Source organism: Peromyscus californicus, unplaced genomic scaffold (genome assembly GCF_007827085.1).
Source record: "Peromyscus californicus insignis strain IS unplaced genomic scaffold, ASM782708v3 Scaffold_4__1_contigs__length_199733344, whole genome shotgun sequence".
Lineage (NCBI taxonomy): Eukaryota > Metazoa > Chordata > Mammalia > Rodentia > Cricetidae > Peromyscus > Peromyscus californicus.
The window spans coordinates 185,756,553-185,781,577 of NW_026294562.1; the positions used below are offsets into that span (position 1 = coordinate 185,756,553).

General features: G+C 39.6%; 1 pseudogene; it reads left to right on the top strand.

Moving 5' to 3' along the window:
- Positions 1-15,464: 15,464 nt before the first annotated feature.
- Positions 15,465-24,683, top strand: LOC128124193 (zinc finger protein 431-like; annotated as a pseudogene).
- Positions 24,684-25,025: the final 342 nt, after the last annotated feature.

The following is a 25,025-nucleotide window of genomic DNA, read 5'->3' on the forward strand; positions in this document are numbered from 1 at the left end:
AGAGCAGCAGCAAAGTCAGATATTCCTTTACCTAGTGAAAGCCCTTTAATTAGAAATAAAAACACAGATCATATTCATTGCAAAAGAATAAGGTGGAGCCACAGAATTCTGTGAGAGTTTCAGTTCTTCAAATAGCTGATGGTCATCCTTGATGAGTAAACAATCCTAAGTATATTCTACCCTTTGTTCTGGCCTGGATTCTGCCCATCCTTAATGCAGCTTCAACCCTAAATTCACTTGATTTCCATTGATAAAGAGATTTAAATTCCCCTTCCATGTAGCTCCCTCAAGTGCAGAAAGCTGAAGCTGACTAATGTATGATTTGTTCCTTTTCAAATAAGTCTTCTTAATTCCCTGGAAGAAACCATTTGGTGTCATGAGTCATTTTTTGTTCTGAGACTACGTGGATGTGACAAGGGGGCATTGGTTATTGATGAATGAATGCTAATTTAATGAAATAGAAATGCTTGCATGGAAAAAAGGTCTAGGAGAAAGGACTTGTCTCCACATAAACTGTAGTTAGTTGATTAGTATGTCTTTCCTGCTTTGCAAGCCCTGGGCAGCATCAACCTGCATCTTCATCAAAGTGTCTCCAAGGCCAGGAAGGTGATCAGTTATGATAAGGAACCAAGTGCTATATAAGTGGACAAGGTGAGGAAAAGAAGGAACCCATGCAGAGGTTCTTAGACAGTGGAGCAACCCTCACTCAAACCTGCTGAGAATCAACTGCATGAGTAATACAGAAGTACTATCTGCAGCTATTTCTGGATATAGAGAAATGAGACAGACAATGTCATGTGCTGAGACCTTGTTATTGTCTTTGCTGTCAGTAGAGAGCCTGGTGCTGGTACAGGCAGAAGGCAGACTAAATAAGAATTTGTCACCTGGAGAAGAGATTTGCCCCACGTGAAGAAATAGCCACGTGAAAAAGAACAAAGGAGAGGACATCAAGGCATGGTGAACCTTGGGCAGTGCCCATGCATGAATTAGAAATGTTCTTATGCTCAGGGTTATTGTGAAAGAAGAGCAAATGGGCCATTTAGCAGCAGGACCTGGAGATGCATGATCAGCACAACTCTTCCCTTCTGCTGAGAGACCCTGAGCTGCACCCCCTCACATACACAGGGATCTTTATATCTCCTCAAATCAGGGAAGGAGACTCTCAGGTCAGCAAAGATTTTGAGAGCATCTGGAGTTGTTGCCCTTGCCTCTACCTGCTTCAGAATTAAGTCAGAGTGACTGAGCACTGAGGTCCTGTCCTCAGAACACCTTATTCTTCACTTTGAAAATCAGCAAAATTTAGATTTGTTACAAAAGGGCATGTTAATTCCATCTGCTGAAAATGTCTGAAAATAAACTCTCAATGCTTGATGTAGGTTTCCTCAGATGTGTCCAGTTTACATGGGTTTGTTCCAAGCTCTGGGTTTAATAGGGAATTCAAAGGAATTCAAGGATCCAGTATGTGTTATCCACAAATAAATCCAAAGCACAGTCCTCTGGTGACAGTCACCATTCACTCACTGACCCCACATTCACTGTGAGCATCCAGGTTTTCAGGTAATCACGGGTGGAGAGTGTTGCCAATGTGAACAGATCCTCATCTCATCCTGCATGGAGTAAGAACATCTCAGAACTCATGCAGGATAAAAAAGATGTCTGGAATAACATGGAAGAAGATGCTGATCATTTCAATTAAGACGCTGAGTATGGTCTGTGATGTTGATCCTGATCAGGAATCCAACATCGAGGACAACACAGATTGCCTTTACACTGTGTACTTCATCTTGTAGATGCAAGCATAGGATAGATCTTGTGAAGCAACCTACAGAGTTGGAAGTCATGTGTTGCTTAATATTAGCTTGTCATGGTTAATTGACTAGATTGATGAATAAATTTCATGAGCACAGTTGGAAGAAAAACTTCAGTATTTGCAGAAATAGAAAATAATAAGGTAATAACATAAACATGGGTCTTACTCAACGCTAGGAAGAAGCACTGTGTGCTTGCTAAATTTGCATCATATAATAATTTATTAAGGACATGCACGCATTTCATCTTCTATTCCCTTGGGTGCTGAGAGAATACATTTATCTTGAACTCCAAGGGGAAATTGGGGCCCAGTATCACTAGGAAAAGCTAATTTGGGAAGAATACCTGTGACTTAGGAGAACCAACACTGATGGAAAGTCTTGGATCTAACTCATATTGTCAAGTTAATATGACTTCTTCAAATGTTTAGTGTTAACAAATGAAACAGTGAGATTTTGCCAGACATATTCATATTGAAGTCTCTCCTATTCAACAAGAGTTTTTCAGAGGTAGCTTACAATGAGGCATTAGTATCCCCATGTTAAAATTAGAAAATGTCAAGAGAATACATACAAGCAAGTATGATGGCCCATCTTAGCTGATGACATCAGTGGGTCTGGAACCAGACAAGTGACAAACTGCTGGGCACACATGTGAGCAATTTTCTTGACCAGATTATTAAACTTTGAAAATCTACTAAGAAAAAAATCTGAGATGTAAATATGGTTAGGGAATATCTTAGGACCCAGGATTATTCTTCCTGACAGGCAAATTCCAAAACCCATCATCTGGGCGGAGTCATTCTATGATACCCTTGATGGAAGCTACGACCTATGGTAGCAGGGCACTCTGCAGGCTCACAGCCATCCACATTATAGAGAAGGGGATTCAATAGTTTGAGCAACACCAGCTGAACACCATCTCAGAAACAAAAACAACTTTAACATCCCTGTTAAGTTTAACCCTTAAGATTTTGAATTGATTCAGTTGAAGATCTTTTAGCATAAAAAGTAAAGCATTCAACCAACGGCTCTCAAACTTCATAATGCCGTGATCCTTTAACACATGTTTTGGTGACCCCAAACCATAAAATTATTTTCATTGCTACTTTATAACTGTAATTTTGCTACAGTTGTGAATTTTAATGTAAATATCTGATATGCAGATGGTCTTAGGTGACCCCTGTGAAAGGGTCTTTTGACACTGCCCAAGTGGTCATGCTCCATACGTTGGAAACCACTGGTATTAAACATACATTCAGCCGGGCGGTGGTGGCGCACGCCTTTAATCCCAGCACTCGGGAGGCAGAGCCAGGCGGATCTCTGTGAGTTCGAGGCCAGCCTGGGCTACCAAGTGAGTTCCAGGAAAGGCTCCAAAGCTACACAGAGAAACCCTGTCTCAAAAAACCAAAAAAAAAAAAAAAAAACCATACATTCAGTTCACAGAGAAACTGGGAACTTTACTTTTTTCGTACTATCATAGTGAACAATTACAGAATATCACAATTTCTTGTATGACTCAGTGTAGCTAGAGTTTTCCTGCCTGGCCCACAGTCAGGACAAATCTCTGACACCCGCCAGTCCCACAGCCATTCAGACCCGACCAAGTAAACACAGAGACTTATATTGGTTACAAACTGTATGGCTGTGGCAGGCTTCTTGCTAACTGTTCTTACAGCTTAAATTAATCCATTTCTATTAATCTATACCTTGCCACGTGGCTTGTGGCTTACCGGTACTTTACATCTTCCTTGCCCTGATGGCGGCTGGCAGTGTCTCTCCCACCCAGCTTCCTGTTCTCTCTATTCTCTTCTCTGTTAGTCCCGCCTATACTTCCTGCCTGGCCACTGACCAATCAGTGATTTATTTATTGACCAATTAGCAACACATTTGACATACAGACCATCCCACAGCAACTTAGTTTATCCAAATAGGTAAAGCTTAACAAAGTTTATGAAGACAAAGAAGCTGTACCTATATCTTCATGCCAGTTACTGTTAACCTGAGTAGATCCTAGGAGTTTTTTAATGTTATTTTAAAAACATATGTTGTTTCTTATTTAAACTTTCTGATAGTCTGGTTTTGAACAGTTAGCATAAACATAGTTAGACATAAATCTCCAAATCAGTTTCCATTAACCTGAGTATACCTTTATAACCATAGGAATTCATCATCATACAAATTCTGCCCTAATCCAAAATACTCTGGACACCTGCTGTTGCCTTCTTAGTCTAAATGAGATACAATGCTAAACCAAGATGATCATGATGTTACATGACATGAACCCTTTTTAACCTTAATAGAGATGGCTACCACACACTTGTTTGCTTCCATCTTGATGAGGTCATCAGCTAAGATGGAGGTGAGCCACATTGTTGCTATCTAAAAAAAAATCTATTTTCCTAGATCTAATTTTATAAACAAGAGTTGGATCACATATAGCATGCTGTAGCAAATTAAGATTACCTATGTATATGATTTTTTATGATCAACCTTGTGTTACAAGTTTTAAACTAACTTTTTATTACATTTTTTTTGAAGGTAAAATATGTTGCTTTATTCATTTTCAGATCCAGACAGATCATAAACAAAGTTGACTAAAGGCCTACCTAGATCCAGGATCACCCACTTATCAGAATCTGACCTGTTTCCTATATCTTTGGTGTGAATCCCCACAGGTTTGAGATTCAGAGAGCAGGGCCTGCCTCAGGTGATAGTTTGAAGAACTACATTTAAAAAAAATCACGTCTAGTACCCAGCATCCCGTTTGATACATTGACAGTATTCAGCAAATCCACTGATAGTTCTGAAGCTGACTGCGTTCTTATCAAGATCTTTGTCATAATTATTGCCAATGTTTTTATTAAACAATTGAAATTTTACAAAGAAAACATCATATCATAATTGCTCACTATATTTCTGATATATCAGGTCCCTGAACTTGTGAGTACAGCACCTAGAATGCAGTTCCTGTCCCCGCTGTTCCCCCTTTGCCTGGCTAGCTCCCATGCTCTCCGCACTCTGATTGAAAGTCGTCTTCCTCTGCTTTGTGCTTTTCTCCTCTGCTTTGTGCTTCTTTTCTGGTTGCTGTGACCAAACATTTGACAAGAATTGTTACAGGTTTTTAACCATATGCAATGACCTTACAAATCCTGAAATAGTTTACCTCACACTATTAAGCAGTTTTTGAAAGCAAAGAGCAAAAAAATCCTAGGGATAAAAGATTTTAAAGAGTGGAAAGTAGAAAATGCTTAGGGATAAGACACTTTGGGGACTGTAGAGCTGAGAAAGCTTAAAAATAAAAGATTTGGGGGTCATTTGTTTGTGTGGTGAATGAGGTTGTTACAGTTTGGGAGAATTTGAAAATCAAGTGTGCCATCTTCTGCCACTGCTTGAGCTGTTCTGAGGCCAAGACATTTGCAGTAACACATGGAGGCTTTAACAAAATCTCTGAGTAGTTTAGGAGGAAACTGAGTCAATGGAGAAAAGGAGAAAGGGTCACAAAACATCTCTGCCGGAGTGTCGTAGCCCACTGGGTTTCCTAGTGGCTGTACCCAGCAGGACTGCATAAAAGGGTGATTGGACCACGGGCCTGGGTACCAGGTGACCGTAACTAGCAAGGGAGGGGTCTTTTGCTCCACCCCTTGGCATTGTTATAAATAGAACTTTGCGGGGGAAAGTTCTGGGCCAGTGGATAGGGATCCAGGCCCACCGAGTCTATCCTGTCTTTTCTCTCTGTTTCTCTCTTCTCTATTTTCAACTTAAGTCTCTTATACCTCATTCCTCAAGAGTTCCTGGGGTAAATAAGTATGGGTCCTGGTCCCCCACACCAAAGTGAGGGTTCTTATAAGCTCCAAGAATGATCTGAGTGATAGAGAACAGAGTTATTGTGAAAAGTAAGAGTTGAAAAATAGGAACTCAACAAGAGGGAGGATTTCAATATTGTAGAGTCCAAGGAAGGCATAGCCAGTGGAGGGAGAGTGGGAGTGTCTTAGTAGCAGAGAGATGTCCAGGAGTGTGTGGTAGGCTCCAAGAGAGAAAAAGACATTAAGTAGGTGAGGAGATATTGCCGGCTCTGTGGCTTGGATCTTGCTGTCCCTGACACCTGTGGGGACGGGGTAAGCAGATGCGAAGGCAATGACACAGACTCTGGGAGGTTGCAAGCAAGCTAGTTTATTAAACAAAAGGCTGGGGTATTTAAGTGTGGGCTGTTGGCGGACTTTTGCTTCTAGCTGCTGTGGTGATTCTGGTTGGTTCCTGGCAGCCCTGAATGAGATCATATATGTATTATGTACCAGGGATGCCTCCTGTTCTCTAGCATGTCTTGTATTGCTTTCATGGTCATGGAGATGGGATCTCTAAGAGATTTAGTTTAGCAAAGGACAACAGCTTGCATACTTAGGTCAGGTATCAGCTGTCTGAAAAAATGTTTATGGGCTCTGATGAGACAGCATATTAGAGAAAAGGCTGTCTTAACTGTGTGTCTACATTATCTTCAATGTAACCAAAATAGCTTAAACAAAGGATGGAAATGTAGTAGAAATCTAGTAGAATTAGAATCATTTTATATAGGGTATACATTGGAGTAGAACAGTTGTTTTTCACTGTATTTAAGATAAACTTCAGAATGAATAGCTGTTTTCTAGAAGTGCTTTGATCATGAGGAAATCATTGTGGAAAACAGCAATTGCTGTCTGTGATTTATAGAGTTGTTTCTCTGAAGCAGCTTTACAGATTTTGCATGACTTTGGTTAGAAGACTATCCTGGCAAACCTGGATATCTTGAATTATGGTGTACTGCAAACTGTACACAATAATGACTAAAGTGGCAAGGCTATGAGGCTTTCCTTGAGAAAAACATACAGATTACAACAGGGACTTTGGTATGTGAAACTTGTTTTACCCAAAAAAACAACTTTTGGCCGGGCGGTGGTGGCGCACGCCTTTAATCCCAGCACTCGGGAGGCAGAGGCAGGCGGATCTCTGTGAGTTCGAGGCCAGCCTGGTCTACAGAGTGAGATCCAGGAAAGGCGCAAAGCTACACAGAGAAACCCTGTCTCGAAAAACAAAACAACAACAACAAAAAAAAACAACTTTTGTGTAATAATTAATGACTAAGGTTTGCACGGCTGTTCAAGGTTCAGTCCATCAGAGGCTGCCCACTGCTGTCAGACAGTCTGAAATTCATCTTGGAGTGACCGTCCTTCTTCGATCATCCATACAACACAGAACACCTGACAATAAGTAAATATAACTTAAAAGGTATAAAGTAAAGACATCAAAAAAGAACACATGACCAGGAAGCATGTGCACATTTGTAACCCAGCACTTGGGACCATGAGAAAGAGGAATATAAATTTCAATCCATCTAGATATACACAAGACCCTTCTCAAGAAACTACAAAATATTGAAGAAAGAAAGATCTCAAGTGAAAAAAAATTAAATCTGAAAAAAAAATGGAAATAAGGACAAAGAAAACCTGGACTGCACAACATTTTTTTTTCTGTGACTGATTCTTATTTTCCCTGACGTTAAAACCCTTCAAATACTGTCAGATCCATCTGACCGAGGATTTGTCTGAAATCTTCCCTCCATGCTCATATCTTCCTCATTGCAGCTGAGATAATAGAATAAAACCAAGAACTCTCTATGGCATGTCCAGTAGGGAAGACCATCACTTTTCTTAGAGCTGTCTCCTTGATTACAATTTAAATGCATGATGACTTCTTTCCAGAATCTTAAAAAAATCATTTCATAAAACACCCAGAAATTCTCTCAAGGAAACTAATTCATGGCATTATTAGCTTAAGCACAATGAAGATTGTCAAAAACTTTCCTGTTACTCAATATTTTGGGAAATAAAGTATGATTACCTTGGATAGTGGGCTCTAATGAAGCTTCCATTCATTTCCTGCATGCTCGCAGAGAGATCTCTGGCTTTACTTTCAACAATTCACCCAGCATTTGTAGAAGAAAGGGGATCACACCCTACTGTGGAATGTCTGCCCTCAGGAAGGAATCAGCCTCGGGGTGGGTTCCTGCCACTGGTGCAAGCAAGACTTTGCAAGGCAGTTAGAGACAGGTGTTGTTCCCTGGACTACCCTCATTGTTCCCTACCTCTGAATGAGGGAGACAGTTGATGGAAGACAGTACAATCCTAGTTGGTCTCACACACCCAAAAGAAAAAATTACTTCATTATCTGTGTTATTTCATCTTTATTCCTCTAGTCAATAGTTTGTTCGATTTTATTCTTCTGTCAATAGTTTTTATTTTCAACCTTATTATTATATTGTTTTAGTGTATAAAAATCTGGACTTACTGTGCGACCAAATCAGGAGCAATATATCTCACAGGTTAAGGTTTCTGTCTGCAGTTAAGACAATTAAAAATAAGTTCAGCACATAAGGGTCTGGGTGTTTGGTCACGCACTTAGGCATGAGGAACATATCAGAGTACAGACTTCTGATGAAATGGGGATCTCCCTTCCCATAACTACCAACTGCCAATAGCTCTTTAGCTTGATATAGGGCCTCGGAATCCAATCTACATCCTCCTCCACAATATCCCATGAGCCTTGGATTGGGACTTTATATAACTGTCCCATCTACAGCCCAGTCATTGCAATTGCTTATTCTCAGCACTTTGAACAGAAACACATCTCTCCATTCAACACTGCCAGCTGCAATGAGAAGCTTCTGTGACCAAGGGTGGGAGAAGCATAAGCCTAAGGATAAAAACAAATATTTAAGGCAGTTGACAACATGACCATTGAGTGAAACCAAGTCAAAAGTTCTCTTCTAGTGCCTATGGCCTCCTCAGCCATGGGTTTGACCCAGTTCACAGGACTATGAATGGACTCTTCCCTATGGAGCAGGTCTCAAATCCAACCAAGAGAGCAGTTGGTGATCTCCATTAGCAGTCTTGCTGCCGTTGCACCAGTGAGTCCCTCATAGATGGATGTTTAAGTCAATGAACACAGTGATGCCATTTCACAACCATGACAACTGTCTACTTAATGCCCATCTCCCTATTTTTCTCCGACATGCTGTGTGCTGTCAACTCCTGCTGAACATCTCTTCTCCCTTTTTTGGGTCCTTCATGTAGCTCTCCTCCACAGACTCAGGCCTGATGTGTGGATTTTGTGCTTGCCAACACTCCATACTTAGCATTTTAAGGGTTCTACCTTGCGGGAATAAGTCCTGCGTGACACTTAGACTCATATGAGACAGGTGACTAAGGGTGACAATACTTGACTGAATCTTTCTTACACACACATACACACATACACGTATGTACGTGCACACATGCACACAGGCAGGAAGCTCAATGCTAACCCTTAAATGTGGAAATTAGAGTGAGACACCCCGGTGCCCTTCTGTGAACAGTGAGGTTGGAAGCATAGATGCCTGTCTTTGCCAGGATTCTTGAACCTACTGCTACCACATGGGAAAGAGCTCCCCCTACTGACTTCTAATGAACATAGATCTATTGTCTGCTCAGCTCTACTGTGTTTCCTTTCAAGGACCTGTTGTTGCTATTTTATGTTCATGACCACAATGATCTGCAGATATCATACATGTTGTGAAGCATCACGTATAAGTGTTCAGAAAAGACAGAATCTCTTCACAAACAGGCGTTTACATACTTCAACTTCTGAAAGCCCAGATGCAATTTGTACCCTAGACTGGAAATCTATGATAGCTGAGCCTCTTCATGTCCCAGATGCCATGACATGATTGACACCAATTGGAAGAATCTCAGATGAGATACTCAAACTGGTATGGCCAGTGAGTGATATGTCAGTGTTAAAGCACCCCTATCTCAGGCAAGAGAATTTTACCCCAGAAAACATGTAAGCATTAAGGCAATACTGGCTCTGAAGATTGTTCACATAGACATAGGGGTGGATAATATTCCTGAGGAACAGAAAGAAGGACAGTCCTGGGAAGGGCACCATGTTAATAGCATCATCAGTATGGTGAAGAGAAGACATATTTGGAGGAAGGCTTTACTTGGGCTACTGGAGCAGTGGAAGGGGAAATGGGGAGCATTTATGACTGTATTTCATTGTATTTAAACATGATTATTCAAATTTAAAATTTTTTAAACATTTCTGGAACTAAATGAAAATGAAAACGCAATCTAATAATACTTAGAAATTCACTTTATGGGCTTGGAAAAACTTAAAATGCTACATGGAATGAAATAATGAAGACCAAGACTGAAACCAATGAAATAGAAAACAATTGAGGTGTGAAAAATGGATCAGTGGGTAAAGTACCTTGCATCATACACTGATGATCTGAGTTTGACCCCAAAACAAATAATGTTGTTAAAGCTTCATTGGTGATTTTTTCCAAATTGTTGTGTATTTCAAATAAAGGCCTTCTGGCAACAGATAAAGAGCCCAACACAGTTTATCAGATGAGAAAATAATAAAAAAAAAAATACTTGATAAGCAGACTAGAAATATTAGGAAGAAAGATCTCTCACATCAATCTAGATGTGATTTGGTGGCAACAGATGCCTAGTTGGGGCTCTGAAAGACCATGATAATTTTAATAACATTATTGGATAAAAAGTAACCAAACCAAGAAATGAGAAAATTAACAAGTATCAGTGGGTCCAGGAAGAAGGATCAATGGGTAAAGACACCTGCCAGTATTCTAGCCAACCAGAGTTCAATCCCTTCCACATGGAGGAAGGAGAGAATGGATTTTCCTCAGTTGCCTTCTGACATCCTCTTACACACACATTCACACACAAATAAATAAATGAATTTTATTTCAAAAAAATTAAAGAAGAATAAGCGAAGGCAGATATGGTAGCTCAAACCTACATTCCCAGAAATTGGGAGGATGAGGTAAGAAATCTGTCTGTGTATTGTGGAGAACCTGGGCTTCTTAATGGGTTCCATTCCAGCTCGAGTTGCCCAGTGAGACATTGCTTCAAATGACAACAACAGAAGGCCAAGTATAGTGGCACACCTACCATCCCAGAACTATGGAGGTCAGGCCAACAGGAGCTGAAAGTCAAAATCATCTTCAGCTCTGTAGGGTCAGAGTAAGAGGTCTTCACACTATTACTCCATGTCCAATCCTCCAGTCTCATCCCCAGCTCTCTAGCAATACCCATTCCTCTGTCTGCCTGCACTCCCAGGGGACTAACTTAACAGATCCTGTTGAAACATCCTGCTTTCCTCCCTGTTGTGAAGCCCCTCCATTGTCCCCAGACCATATGCATTCGTAAGTGTTGGGTCTCAATACCCAGAAACACATTTTACCTGGAACCCTCAGTTCAGGACCCACAGGACCCCAGAAGATTGTCCTACCAGGTTAATCTTACAGACACTAAACTCTCCTAAGAATAAGAAAGTAAAGAAACCAAGTAGCAAAACATCGGCCAACAAAGGAAAGGCCAGATATCAGCACCAGGAATCATAATCTTCCCAATCTCAGATGCCTAGATTGCATCCTAACAATACAATCAATAGTGACCAGGGAAATGTATCTTCAATAGAGCACAGCAACTCTACAATAACAGGCCCTTAACATTTATGACTACAGTGAGGAGTGTTGTTTCCCTGATTTCTTTCTCAGCCCATTTATCATTTGTGTATAGGAGGACTATTGATTTTTTTTTTTTTAGTTAATTTTGTATCTGGCCACTTTGATGAAGGTATTTATCAGCTGTAGGAGTTCCCTGGTGGAATTTTTGTGGTCCCTTATGCATACTATCATATCATCTGCCAATAGCAAGTTTGGCTTCTTCCTTTCCAATTTGTATCCCCTTGATCTCCCTTTGTTGTCTTATTGCTCTAGCTAGAACTTCAAGTACTATATTGAATAGATATGGAGATAGTAGATAGCCTTGTCTATTTCCTGATTTTAGCAGAATCACTTTGAGTTTCTCTCCATTTAATTTGAGGTTGGGTGTCAACTTGCTGTATATCACTTTTGTCATAATTAGGAATGTTCCTTGTATTCCTGATCTCTCCAAGGCCTTTAATCATGAAGAGAAGTTGGATTTTTTCAAAGGCTTTTTCAGCATCTAATGAAATGATCATGTGGGTATTTTTCCTTCGGTTTCTTTATGTGGTGGATTACTTTGACAGATTATTGTATGTTGACCCATCCCTGCATCTCTGGGATGAAGCCTACTTGGTCATAATGGATGATTTTTTTTATGTGTTCTTGGCATGTGTTTACTAGTATTTTATGGAGTATTTTTGCATCAATATTCAAGAGGAAGATTGGTCTGTAATACTCTTTCTTTGTTGCATCCTTGTGTGGTTTGGGTATCAGGGTAAATGTAGCCTCATAAGAAGAAATTGGCAATGTTCTTTTTGTTTCTCTTGTTGGGAACAATTTGAGGAATATTGATATTAGCTTTTCTTTGAGACTCTGTTAGAATTCTATGCTGAAACCATCTGACCCTAGGCTTTTCTTGGTTGAGAAAATTTTAATGACTGCTTCTATTTCCTTAGGGGAAATAAGTCTATTTAAGTTGTTTACCTGGTCTTGATTTAATTTTGGTGTGTGGTATCTATGAAGAAAAAAGTCCATTTCTTTTAGATTTTCAAATTTTATGGAGTGCATATCTTTTAAGTAATACCTGATGACTCTCTGGATATCTTCAGTGTCTGTTGTTATACCCCACTTTACATTTCTGCTCTTGTTAATTTGGATATTCTCTCTCTGCCTTTTGGTTAGTTTGGATAGGGGTTTGTCTATCTTGTTGATTTTCTCAAAGAACCAACTCTTTCTTTCATTGATTCTTTGTATTGTTCTCTTTGTTTCTATTTTATTGATTTCATCCCTGAGTTTGATCATTTCCTGCCTTCTACTCCTCCTGGGTGAATTTGCTTCTTTTTGTTCTACAGCTTTCAAGTGTGCTGTTAAGTAACTAGTGTGAGATTTCTCTAAATTCTTTATGTGGGCATTTAGTGCTATGAGTTTTCCTCTTAGCACTGCTTTCATAGTGCCCCACACGTTTGGGGATGTTGTGCATTCATTTCCATTTAATTCTCTATATACTCTATGCTTTTGATATATTTGCAAGTTTCTGAATATCTGTTATTATACATTACTATTTCAATGTCATATCTTAATTGTTTGGCCCTGAAATGACAGGAGTAATCTTCCTTTTCAATTTCCTCCTAAAAGGAGTTGCTGATTACATCAGAACTGTGTCATGAAGTACACAGAATTATGTGCACATATTCTTAATGAAGTATATATTTGTATACATTTGCACTCTGACCCATACTGTTATGTACATGTGTGGGGTATTTGGGAATTCTGTGACCCATGATGATGTTCATGTGAACTTCACTTGGGAAGAGTGGGCTTTACTGGATCCTTTTAAGAAGAATCTATATAAAGGTGTAATGCTGAAAACCTGCAGAATCTCACTGCTGTAGGCAAGAATATGAGTCTTCCTTCATATTCTAAATAGAGGAGCAAATGATTCTTGGTTATCTATGCCATTTTGTAATTTATGTTGTGGAAAGGGGAACATGTGGTGAGTAAATAAATCATGTTTGTAAGCTTCACTGAAGAGAGAAAATTTAATTTCCATAATTCACAAATATATATTACACATTTAGTACTATATCTTAGGATACAACTTGAAGACCATGATATTGAAGAACCTTGTTGAAGTCTAGAAGAAATGGAAGGTAATTTTCATATGCAAGCTGATACAAATATCCCTCTGATGGAATTTTAATTTTTTAAAATTCTGGTGGTGCCCCAGAAATTGGAATACATGCAACAGAGTAAAACAACACAACTTTAAATGGATTGATAACTTTTGTTTTATAAAACCTCATTGTAAGGTAGCTTCTCAGTGTTTACAAGGCATTTCTATATGATACAATACCAGTACCCCGTCTTAAGAACTGTCACTGTTTGAATCACACACCGTGAGAGCAATACTGTAGAACTGTCATCCTATTTAGTTTAAACCCAGTCAAATATTGCAAAGGTCACACTGGAGATAAACATTTACATGTAGTCAACGTGGTTTGCACAGCCTTTGCATTCCACATTCATCTTCAAAGAACAAACTAGTCAAACAGCAGAGAAACCACATGAATATATTCAATTCAATAAAGCCTTCACATGTCAAAGTTATCTTCAAAGACTGAAAATAACTCATGCTGGTGAGAAATGTAAATAATGTAGGAAAGCCTTAGCATGTAAACAGTAACGTTCAGTACATGAAAAACTTCATACAGCTACAAACAGTATGTAGAAGCCTCAAGATTACACATTAGTCTTTATAGACACGAACAAAGGCATAATGAAGGGAATATAACCATGAGGACATGGCATGATCTTTAGGCAACATATTTCCCTCTGTTAAGGGAGATTATTTTTTTCTGGAGGCCAAAAGTCTGATAGCTGTAATCAATCTGCTGAAGCCTTTTGAGTTTTTTTTGTTTGTTTGTTTGTTTGTTTTAACAAATCCCTCTGTTGTTTGTGTGTATGGTGTGACTATGGGCATGTAGGCCAAGGCAGATATGGAGAGACTGGATGATAATGTTGTGGAGTTCTCTCCACCATCTTCATGTGGGTCCTGAGTCTGGAGCTCAGGTTACCAGCCTTGCACATCACATGCAGTTTCCCCTGAGTCTTCTCACTGGTGCCTAAATATCATTTGTAGTAAAATTCCACCGGTGGACATTGTATCACTTTTAAAACTGCAGACAGTATTATCATCCAAGGATACAGTAAATTAGGGAAATTTGGATAATACATACTACTTGCAAGCCAAACGGATATTCATACTGTCTTTTGTGTGTGTTGCTTTATTTTGAAGAGCTTTTTTAATTTTTTATTTATGTATTTACTTTATGGATGAGTGTTCTGCATATGTCTCTGGAAGCTGGAAGAGGGCTTCCTATTACAGACGGTTGTGAGCCACCATGTGGTTGCTGGGAATTGAACTCAGGACCTCTGGAAGAGCAGCAAGTGCTCTTAATCCCTGAGCCATCTCTCCAGCCCCCAGTGTTTATAATAGTTTTATAAACAGATTCTCAGATATTTGATTGAGTCCCAGAGACATAGCGCAGGGGGTAAAGGTAGGTGGTGCTAAGTCTGATGACTTGAATTCGAGTACCTGCAGTTCACCTGAACTCAGCACGAAACCACAGAACAAAAATATTGTTTTGTGTCCTCAAATCTCTCTCCAGTTGTTAATATTTTGGGCCCCCTTCTACCTGAGATACAGGACTATCACTCCACTCCACATTGTGTAAAGAGCTTGCAAACTAAGCACCTTGTATCTAGGAGGAGGAGGGGATGTATCTAAGGGAGTGCTGGAAGTCAGAAAAACCAGCTATTGAAGGCCAGGTGTGAGAGCTATTGAAATGTAAATCTGTGCAGACCTGGGAAAGGTCTGGGCCTGGCTTGAAAGCCTTGGCCAGAACCGGTTGTGCTGTGTCCTTGAGCACACTCAAACCCTAAGGGAGGTGCTCATGTCACTCAGACCTCACTAGCCAATCAGGATCTCCAGGCAGACCACCAGTCAGAAGGGGAGGAGGGCTCTTCCAGGCTCCACGTTGCAGGCTAGGATCCATAGCCGAGCAAGCAGGAGTCCTTTGGTGTTCTGTGTGTTAAAAACTATTTTAGGGAGCTGTGTGGAGAGAATGGAAGAGCTTGGAAACAGCGGCATGGTGAGTGAGGTGTTGCTCTGCTCAGCAGATGCCTGAGCCTTGAGAGCCACGTGGTGGATCCTCTGTAAATGGGAGGGAGCAGGCAGTCAGAAATGGCATCTTATAAAGTCCTTGCAACTCCCTGGCCAGGGTAGGAGCCTGTGAATAATGTCTCTCTAGGGGCTCTATTTGCTTAGAGCACTAGGAGCAGGGGGAATGAAAATGGGTGCAGTAAAGAAGCCAAATTTGCAGCTTCGTGGGTGAAAGAGGAAAAGTTTATTCCAAAATGACAAGGCTGTGTGCTGGGGAACTGTCAAGAACAAGAAGGAAGATACACACAGTTTAACAAAAGTTGTATTTTATTATGCGGAGGGTTCTTACAAGGTTCACCTTCTAAATTCCTAACTGCAGGGCTAAGCCTATCTCCCCAAGGCTGCTCACCTGTGCCATTCATTCACCTCGTGAAAGTCAGGTCCAGTCTCCAACAGAAGTCTCTGATTCAAGCATCAGTATCCTGGGGGGACAGATCAAGGTGGCATCTCACCAGATGAGCAGAGCAGAACATTGCTCTTGACCTCTGCTTATATACTATCCAGTGGGTGTTATGGGGTTCTAGGACTGTGTCTAATTATCTTTAGTGAATGATATCACTGAATTCTGTTTATGTGGTACAACCTTGGGTGTTGGAGGGATCCTGACTAAGATGTCTTTACATGCCTAAAAAGCAGTTTTTGCTATGCTCATCGGAAAAAGCAAGAGGAAGACACAGGCGATATTTCCAGGGCTAAATGAGAGCAGAAGAAAGGGGGTTGTGAGCTGGAGTGTGGCTTATGAGCAGTGAGCCTAAAGGCTGTCACTGACCTGGACAATTTTTTTTAATTTAATTTTATTTATTTGTTTGTTTGTTTGTTTTTCGAGACAGGGTTTCTCTGTGTAGCTTTGTGCCTGTCCTGGATCTCGCTCTGTAGATCAGGCTGGCCTCAGACTCACAGAGATCCACCTGCCTCAGCCTCCCGAGTGCTGAGATTAAAGGCGTGCGCCACCACCGCCCGGCTGACCTTGACAAATTGGTACACAGTCATGCTATAAAAGCGCCACATGTACACCTTACCAGAGATAAGGAGTTTGACTGTTTTTGTTTTTTGTTTTTGCAAGTAGGAATTTTCTTCAATCCCTTGAGGAAATGGTGGCCTTTATATAAATATCTGACCTTGGGAAAAGGAATTTCTTGGGTGACCAGAAACATGGGACTGTGTGTAGAAACATCTTGGTTATTAATGTCACCATGCTTTGGGTGTCTTGGAAGACAGGTGGCTGATTTGGAAAAGCCTAGTTTCTTTGTTGTCTTCTAGAAGTTCTGCACTTCACATTTAATATGTAGGTATAAAATCTACGTGGAGTTAAATTTTCTTTGAGATATCAGACAGCATCTCATGTGTTGGATAGTACTTCACTTCTAAGCTGTGACATAGAAGAGTAGACCTGATGATGTAAAGGATTTACCAAAGCTTAGGAGAAAGTAAGTAACAGAAAATAAAATTGAGCTAAAGGTGGGTTGACTTTAAAATACCCTACAGATAAGTACTAGGCTAGCCAGGCCTGTTAGGGATTAGAATGCTAGGACATAACTGTATGTTCACCAGGACAAAAGAGAGAACCCTGATCTAAGAGCAAGCCTCTGAGAAGGTGCTCAAAGAGGATTACAGTGTCAAAACAGACATTAGGGGCTAGTGTTACATAAACTTCCATTTCCGCAAAAGTACAGTTCTTCTGTGAAATGGGCAACATGACACTGGGTGACAATTATTAGAAAAGGATAAAATGGTGTGTTGAGGGTGGCCTGCTCAAGGGAGGCTTTCCATGAGGCCCTCATGTATGCAGAGGGAACATAGCTCCTTCTCAAACCTTGGTGCATGCCTGTAGAGCCAATAACAGCCTGCATCCTAGCCCTTGGGAGCTCTCCCTAAGGCCCTAAGGTATAGAGCAAAATCAGCTCCTTCTTTGAAACCAGGAATATGCTTTGGAGAGCTGGTAATGGTCTGTAGCCAGGGCCTTTGGGGAGGGGTTGCTTCAGATCCTGAGTGCTCTAACTTTCCCAACCACATGGGTCTTTGATTATGAGTCCCAAGTCTACTGTGGACTTGATCAGTAATATTTTTGGACACCCTATGTTTCCCTTATGCCACACGGTTTGCTCAGCCTCCTCCTGAATCTTTCCCACTGTATGAGAGTTTCTGTTGACTTCATAGAAGCTTCCCATTTCCTTACATTTCTTTCCTAGAATTGTATACACATGCTATTCTTCTTAAGAAGCTCATTTGGCATTAGATAGATTGTGCAAGACCTTCTGACCTCAGGTTGTATCTTTTCTTTCATCTCATCTTCCTGGAACCTCCCTGTCAGCACCCGGTCACTGAAGGATAACCTTCAGTTTTCGCCCACTTGTGTACTTAAGAAATAATTCTGGGAATATCTTTGCTGTGTAAATCTCCCATCTGCCTAAATGGATGGATTGCGTCTCCTTTCCCTGCTTAAATTGTTCAAAATATAAACTGGGGCCTGAACCGAAAAGAGATTTAAGGATGATAGCATACGTGAAATGCAAAATCTGTTCCAGATTGGCTCCTTGTTGAACAGTAGCCAGAAGGCCATGCACACTCTTATTAAAGAGATTCTACTTTATTAGTTTTTTAAACATGTGCAGTGTTTTCTCCCTGGAAGCACATATTAATTCTAGAACAGTTGCACCTCTTGCCTTTTCAAAAAATGTTTCTGTTACAAGCTCTGTTACATTGACTTGGGTGAATTTGACACCAGTCTGTAGCCCCTCAAGGAGTGACCTTGCTGTCTGCTGATTAAATCTCCTAAATACTTCAATTAAAGGGCAGTACCACTATAGTTTTAAAACTACCTACTTGAATCATGTAGTGGACTGTGCATTGCAGAAACAGGAAATGGACTTGCATGTGGAGCATGGTTTATGCCTTTAGAGCAGAATAGGAGAATCATTTATTTTGTACACTAAAGGGGGTAACAGGGTAGGCAATAGCTAGAGCAGAGACTGATGTTTAAGGCAGTCCACAACAGAGTCACCGTTGTGAAGAAGGACAAGTTTGGGGCAGACTGAATGACTTTCTATGTAATTTCCCAAGGTGGATTAATTCATGCCCTGTGATTGAAACCATCCAGATTGGGGGGTGTACAATTTGCAGAAGGTAGCTTGAGCCAATGAATATTGAATTTCTAATTAAGGAACTCTCCTATGCAGATGAGCAATTCCTGTTGAAACAGTGATGTCAGCTAAGAGGTTTGAGACACAAGCACTGACTGGCTGAAACTGTGTGTTAGATTACAGGTCTCGGCAGCTGACACTGTGAACAGGGATAAGGTCAGTCAGTATCACAGTAATGATATTCCCTAGAGATGGGCCAGATTGGAAAAAGGGAGGATTTGGTTTCTACAAGATCTGAACTTTGCATTCCACATTCAGGTTTGTTTGGTAAATTTTACAAATAGTTTAGAAAGTGGTAGAAAGTATGTGATGGGAATCATCCTTCGGCAATACTTGACTAGAGTGTCTTTCACTTCCTGCTTCCTACAGCCACAATAGTGTGATTCAGGGAAATTCAGTTCCAGGGAACCAAATGGGTTTATGAGCTGCAATGACTTCTCAGATGTGCATGGTTTGGGGCAGGTGGTTAGGGCTAAATCTTGTGCCATAGTCAATGTGGTAGGAAGCAGACATTAAATTATTCTTCAACATTGTTTTCTTTGTGAGATGCAGTTGGGATGGATTTGCAGGGAATCACAAGAGAATGTTCCTTCAACCACACCCCAGCAAACAGTCCCTGCCAACCCAGGCTCAGTTTTCTTCTTCTCCCCACCCCCACCAGGGTCTGGGACTGGAATGTAAAAATGTCAAGGTGGAAGGGCAGTGGCAAATGAGTGCTCTGCTGCCACTCACTTTTAAGGTAGAAGGTCCAGAGCGAGGGGCCTCAGATGAGCTGTGCCTTATAACGTAAGATCTGTGGGCTTTCGGGAGGCCTCTTGTATTACCCACTGCAGCTCAGGTTCAGCTTGGGATTTGTCCAGATCGGCAGAATCTGACCTACTACAGTGATTTTCAGTCAAGATCAGGCCTTGACCTACTAACCCTAGTAACTTCATGCTATTCAGATATTCGTATCATAGCAGCCAACCAGTGCCAAAGAAGGTCTACAGTGAGATCTGCAAGCTGTAGGTGACTCACATGGAAAAGCTGACCTCCCTCCTGGTCTGAGGGCTTTTATCACCAGAATTCCCTTTTTCTTCTGAATTCTTCATTTCTGTAATGGGCAGAACCTCCTACTTCTAACTTTGCCACCATATCTCCACAAATCTTATCCTACCTGAGTTTCTTTTATCTCTGGATGAAAGTTTCTCAAGACACTGCAGTCCTTAGCTCAGTGCACCAGGCACTATTGGTCAGGGAGGTAAAAATCACGGGTTTCTATATAAGGTGCTAGGACAACATTTACCAATTCTTAATGTTAATTGGTACTTATTTCCCTCCAGTCTTCAGGCCACAAAGGTGGAAATGACTTTTCTTTCAGGGTTAGTGTGAGGATCATACAGTCGAGTGATGTGGAAACATTTAAATCTGTGTTATAATTTCTGAGAATGAGAAATAGAGTGGGAGAGTGTATTGACTTGTAGGCATGTTCCAGAATATGGGGACATTTGAAGTAAGATTAAATGCACTTTTATCATTGGATAGTTGTAAGCCTATAATGATGTTGATTAGAATATAGTCTATTGGTTGAAAATCCTCTCAGATAATAAGATGTATTTGATTCCTTATCTCTCATTGGTGGGTTTCTTTAGACTGCTTATGGATATTTTAGTGTTCGGAGCCTTTCTTGGGAAGTTTCTCACTGGGGAAGGTATTTGTGTGTCTGTGGCCTCACCCCTTATCCTGTTCTTTGTGTCTACCTTCCTGTGGTTGACACTGATCATCCAACTTATTTCTTCTGCTATCATGCCTACACCACCATTGTAGATGAGACCTCTAAATTACATAAGAAACAGTAGGAACAATTGCTTTTTATTGCTAAGTCATTTTGCTAGACTGATGGTTTTGTTTGTTTTTTCATTTTTAAAATACATCCTTTTTTTTAAGGACAGGGATTCTCTGTGTAGTCCTGACTTTCCTGAAAATAGCTCTATACACCAGGCTGGCCTGGAACCCCGAGATAGGCATGCCTCTGCATTCCAAGAGCTGGCATTAGAGTATTCACTACTACACCCTGCTGTATTATTGACTGATTGGCCTGGAATGCATGTTTTTGTGCATGTCAAGCATATGCTGTTGTGCGGAGCGTCACCCACATTTTGACTTTTGAATATTGTTAGAGGATATTATTCTTTACTGCCAGATGCCATATATCCACGATCTTAAGATGACACGAGCCTTCAGAGTCATGGGATGACAGGTGTGTGACACTCATGCCACCTTTTCTGTCATTTTGAATTTTTTTGAATAAATACGATTTTTTTGCCTGCAAGCACAGATACATACTAAAGGGGTGACTGATGCTCATGGCGGTCTGAAGATGGCCTCAGGACCTCTGAACTTGGAGTTAGGAATAATTGCGAGCTGCCATGAAAGTACTGGCTATTGGACCTGCCTCGTCTGCAAGAGCAACAAGTGCTCTTAACTACCGAGGCTGCTCTCCTGCCCTATGCTGTTTTGTAATGTTGAATTATTATTAAATTTTCATCTGTCCATCTGTAACTGTTTAAACAGGCACTCACTTTTAATTAATTTTACAGTTAACTGAGGCAATTCAGGTTTCTGTGGGATAAATATAGAAGTGGAGTTTATGCATAACTATTCGCAGAAACTTCTATGAGACCCTCTGAGTTTTGTCTACCTCATTTGTACATTCGTTTAATTGGGGGCATGGCCTGACTGTGGAACTCTGGCTGTCCTGGAACTAACTACACCAGGCAGGCCTCTATCTTAATGATTCACCTGCTTCTGCCTCTTGAGTGCTGGAATTAAAAGCCTAAGTTAAAAGAAACAGCTTATCTATACTTATTTTATAGTTAGAAAATGTTTATACAATTTTTCTGATGGGTACTCAGTACTCTTGATGTCTTCTGTCTCTCTCTCTCTCTCTCTCTCTATATATATATATATATATATATAGATAGATAGATAGATAGATAGATAGATAGATAGATAAATAGATCCCTGTGTGTATGTATGTGTCTGTGTGTGTATCTGTTAGTAGATATTTCTCTCATAAGTTATATCCTGTTCAGTGGGCTCATATATGACAGTGGTGAACCTCATTTTAAGACTTCTTCTAAATGATTAAATGATTACATTAGAACTTCTGTTTCATGGAAGTGTAGGAAACACACAGAATTATTTGATTATATAGTCAATGAAGAAAACATTTTCAATGCTGTCAGTATCATGATTTCTGTAATACATACTTATGGAATATTTTAGGATGTAGTGACCTATGAGGATGTGCATGTGAACTTCACTAGGGAAGAGTGGAATTTGCTGGATCCTTCCCAGAAGAGTCTCTACAAAGATGTCATGGTAGAAACCTACAGGAACCTCACTGCTATAGGTAAGACTGAGTTTTTCTTTAATTGTTATAATAAGTGGACAAGTGTTTCTTGGTTGTTGATGCTTTTTTGTGATGCTGTTTGTAAAAGAGGAAAAATGTAAATAAATCAGGCATGGTTCTAAGGTCCTCCAAGGATGATATATTTTGCTCATTTTCCAATAATATATCATACATTTTCTGTTGCTATATTTTAGGCTACAAATGGGAAAACCAGAGTATTGAGGAATATTGTCAACGTTTTAGAAGACATGCGAGGTAATATTCATGTGAAAGCTGATGCAAATGTGTCTCTGAAGTAATGTTTATGTGCCCTGGAAGCTCTAATGAAAAGCAAGGGAAAACATAAAAGTAGCTTTAAGTGTCTTGATTATTAAATTCTCACAACACTATTTGTTTCAATGTCAGATAACTGATCCATGCTTACAAGCATTCCTGTTAGAAACAAGAAATGGAAATGACTTAACAGATATCACCATTTTATTACACCATGTTAATGTCATGTTGCAGATCTGTCAATTGTTTTTGGTTTCATACCATTCAGGTATTGCAAAGACCTTACATGTTGACTAGGTGATCAGTATATGTCCAAGGATTTCCAAGAAGGAAATAGTCCATAAAAAAGCTAGTGTTACTCCTACTCTTGCAGTGAGTTCCAAATACAGTGAGGGGCAAGTTGACAAGAGTCAAAAAGGTTGTTGTGGAGAAATTTCTATCTCTATACCACTTCTCTATGAGGAATGAAACTGAACATTGTAAATACAGTGTGAAAACCTTCTGTTTGTTATTCTTTCATAGGTATATCATATGCCAGTATGGACATAAGCCATGTGAGCCAAAGGGTATTGATAGAAGTGTTGTACTTATCTCTCCCAGATCATTGAGAAGATGTGTAGTAGTCCCCATTATAGACTTGTTGACTGTGATACAACTTTACAATGATTTTGTTTCCTAACTTCATTGTGAATTAATCAACAAACTCACAGTGGAGAAAATCTATCAGAGTATAAGAATTGTGGAAACTTGTTCATCCTGGTTCACATTGAAAATATATTGTGATTTATTTTATAGGAAAATATGAATGCAGTAAGTGTTACTAAACTCAGTCCTTCCATTTTCTTCAAAAATGTAAAAAAACTGATATGGGGAAAGGATCCAATAAATGTGAGCCTGTACTAAATGTTTGAAGCACCACAGGTATCTTCAAACACATAAAAGAATCCATATTGAAGTTGAACCCTATGAATGCTAACAACTTAATAATGCCTTTAGTTCTGATTCCCCTTTACAATTACAGTAAAGAATGTATATGGAAGTAAAAACCTATGAATATAAACTATGTGGTAAATCTTTAACATACCAAACTTCTCAATTGTATGGTAGAGTTCAAAAAGACAAAAAGGTGCATCAGTGTAATTCATTTAGTAAAGATTTTACTCATGCCAAGTTTCTTCACAGGCAGAAAAGAAGTAATTCTGCACAGAAACAATATGAATGTAAGCAATGTGGGAAAGCCTTCACATGTCACAGCATTCTGAAAATGCATGAAAAAAATCAGATTGGAGAGAAACCCTATGAATATAATCAATGTATTAAAGCCTTTGCATATCACAGTTATTTGAAAATACATGAAAGAATTCATGCTGTAGAGAAGTCCTATGAATGTAAGCAATGTGGTAAAGCTTTTACACGTCTTGTTAATCTTCAGAGGCATGAAACAATTCACACTGGAGAGAAACCTTATGAATGTAATCAATGTGGTGTACTCTTTACTTTTCACCGTACTCTGAAAATACATGAAAGAATTCATACTGGACAGAAACCTTACAAATGTAATCAATGTGATAAGGTCTTTTTATGTAGCAGTCATCTTCAAAGGCATGAAAGAACTCATACTGGAGAGAAACCCTGTGAATGTAAGCAATGTGGGAGAGCCTTTACACATGACAGTAATCTGAAAATGCATGAGAAAATTCATACAGGAGAGAAACCCTATGAGTGTAATCAATGTGGTAAAGCCTTTGCATATCACAGTTATTTGAAAATACATGAAAGAATTCATACTGGAGAGAAACCCTATGAATGTAATCAATGTGATAAAGTTTTTGTACATAAAAATAATCTTCATAGGCATGAAAGAATTCATACTGGAGAGAAACCTTATGAATGTAAACAATGTGGTAAAGCCTTTACACGTGACAGTAATCTGAAACTACATAAAGCAATTCATACTGGAGAGAAACCCTATGAGTGTAATCAATGTGATAAAGTTTTTGTACGTAAAAGTCATCTTCAAAGACATGAAAGAACTCATACTGGAGAGAAACCTTATGAATGTAAACAGTGTGGGAAAGCCTTTGCACATGACAGTAATCTGAAAATGCATGAAACAATTCATACTGGAGAGAAACCCTATGAATGTAATCACTGTGGTAAAGGCTTTGCACATCCCAGTAATCTTAAAGCACATGAAAGAATTCATAATGGAGAAAAACCCTATGAATGTAATGAATGTGGGAAAGTCTTTAAACATTACAGTAGTCTGCACATACATAAAAGAAAACATACTGGAGAGAAGCCCTTCAAATGAAATCAGTGTGATAAAGCCTTTATAAGTAACAGTCAACTTCGCTGTCATGAAAGAATGCACACTATATAGAAAATCTATGAGTGTAATCAGTGTGGTAAATTCCTTGCAAAATAGTCACTTTAAATACATTGGAACACTGATACTCTTCAATACTCATATAATCAAAGTCTGATATCTTAAAGTTTACCTAATTTTTTAAGTCCATAAGGCTTTTCTCTGTATGAATTTGTAGGTGTAAAGAAAGTGAAGAGGGGCATAACAATGCTTGGACATATTGTTCCCATAAGAATATTTTTTTTCTTTCAGAATATTTTTGTGTAACTGAACAGAGCAGAGGGTTGC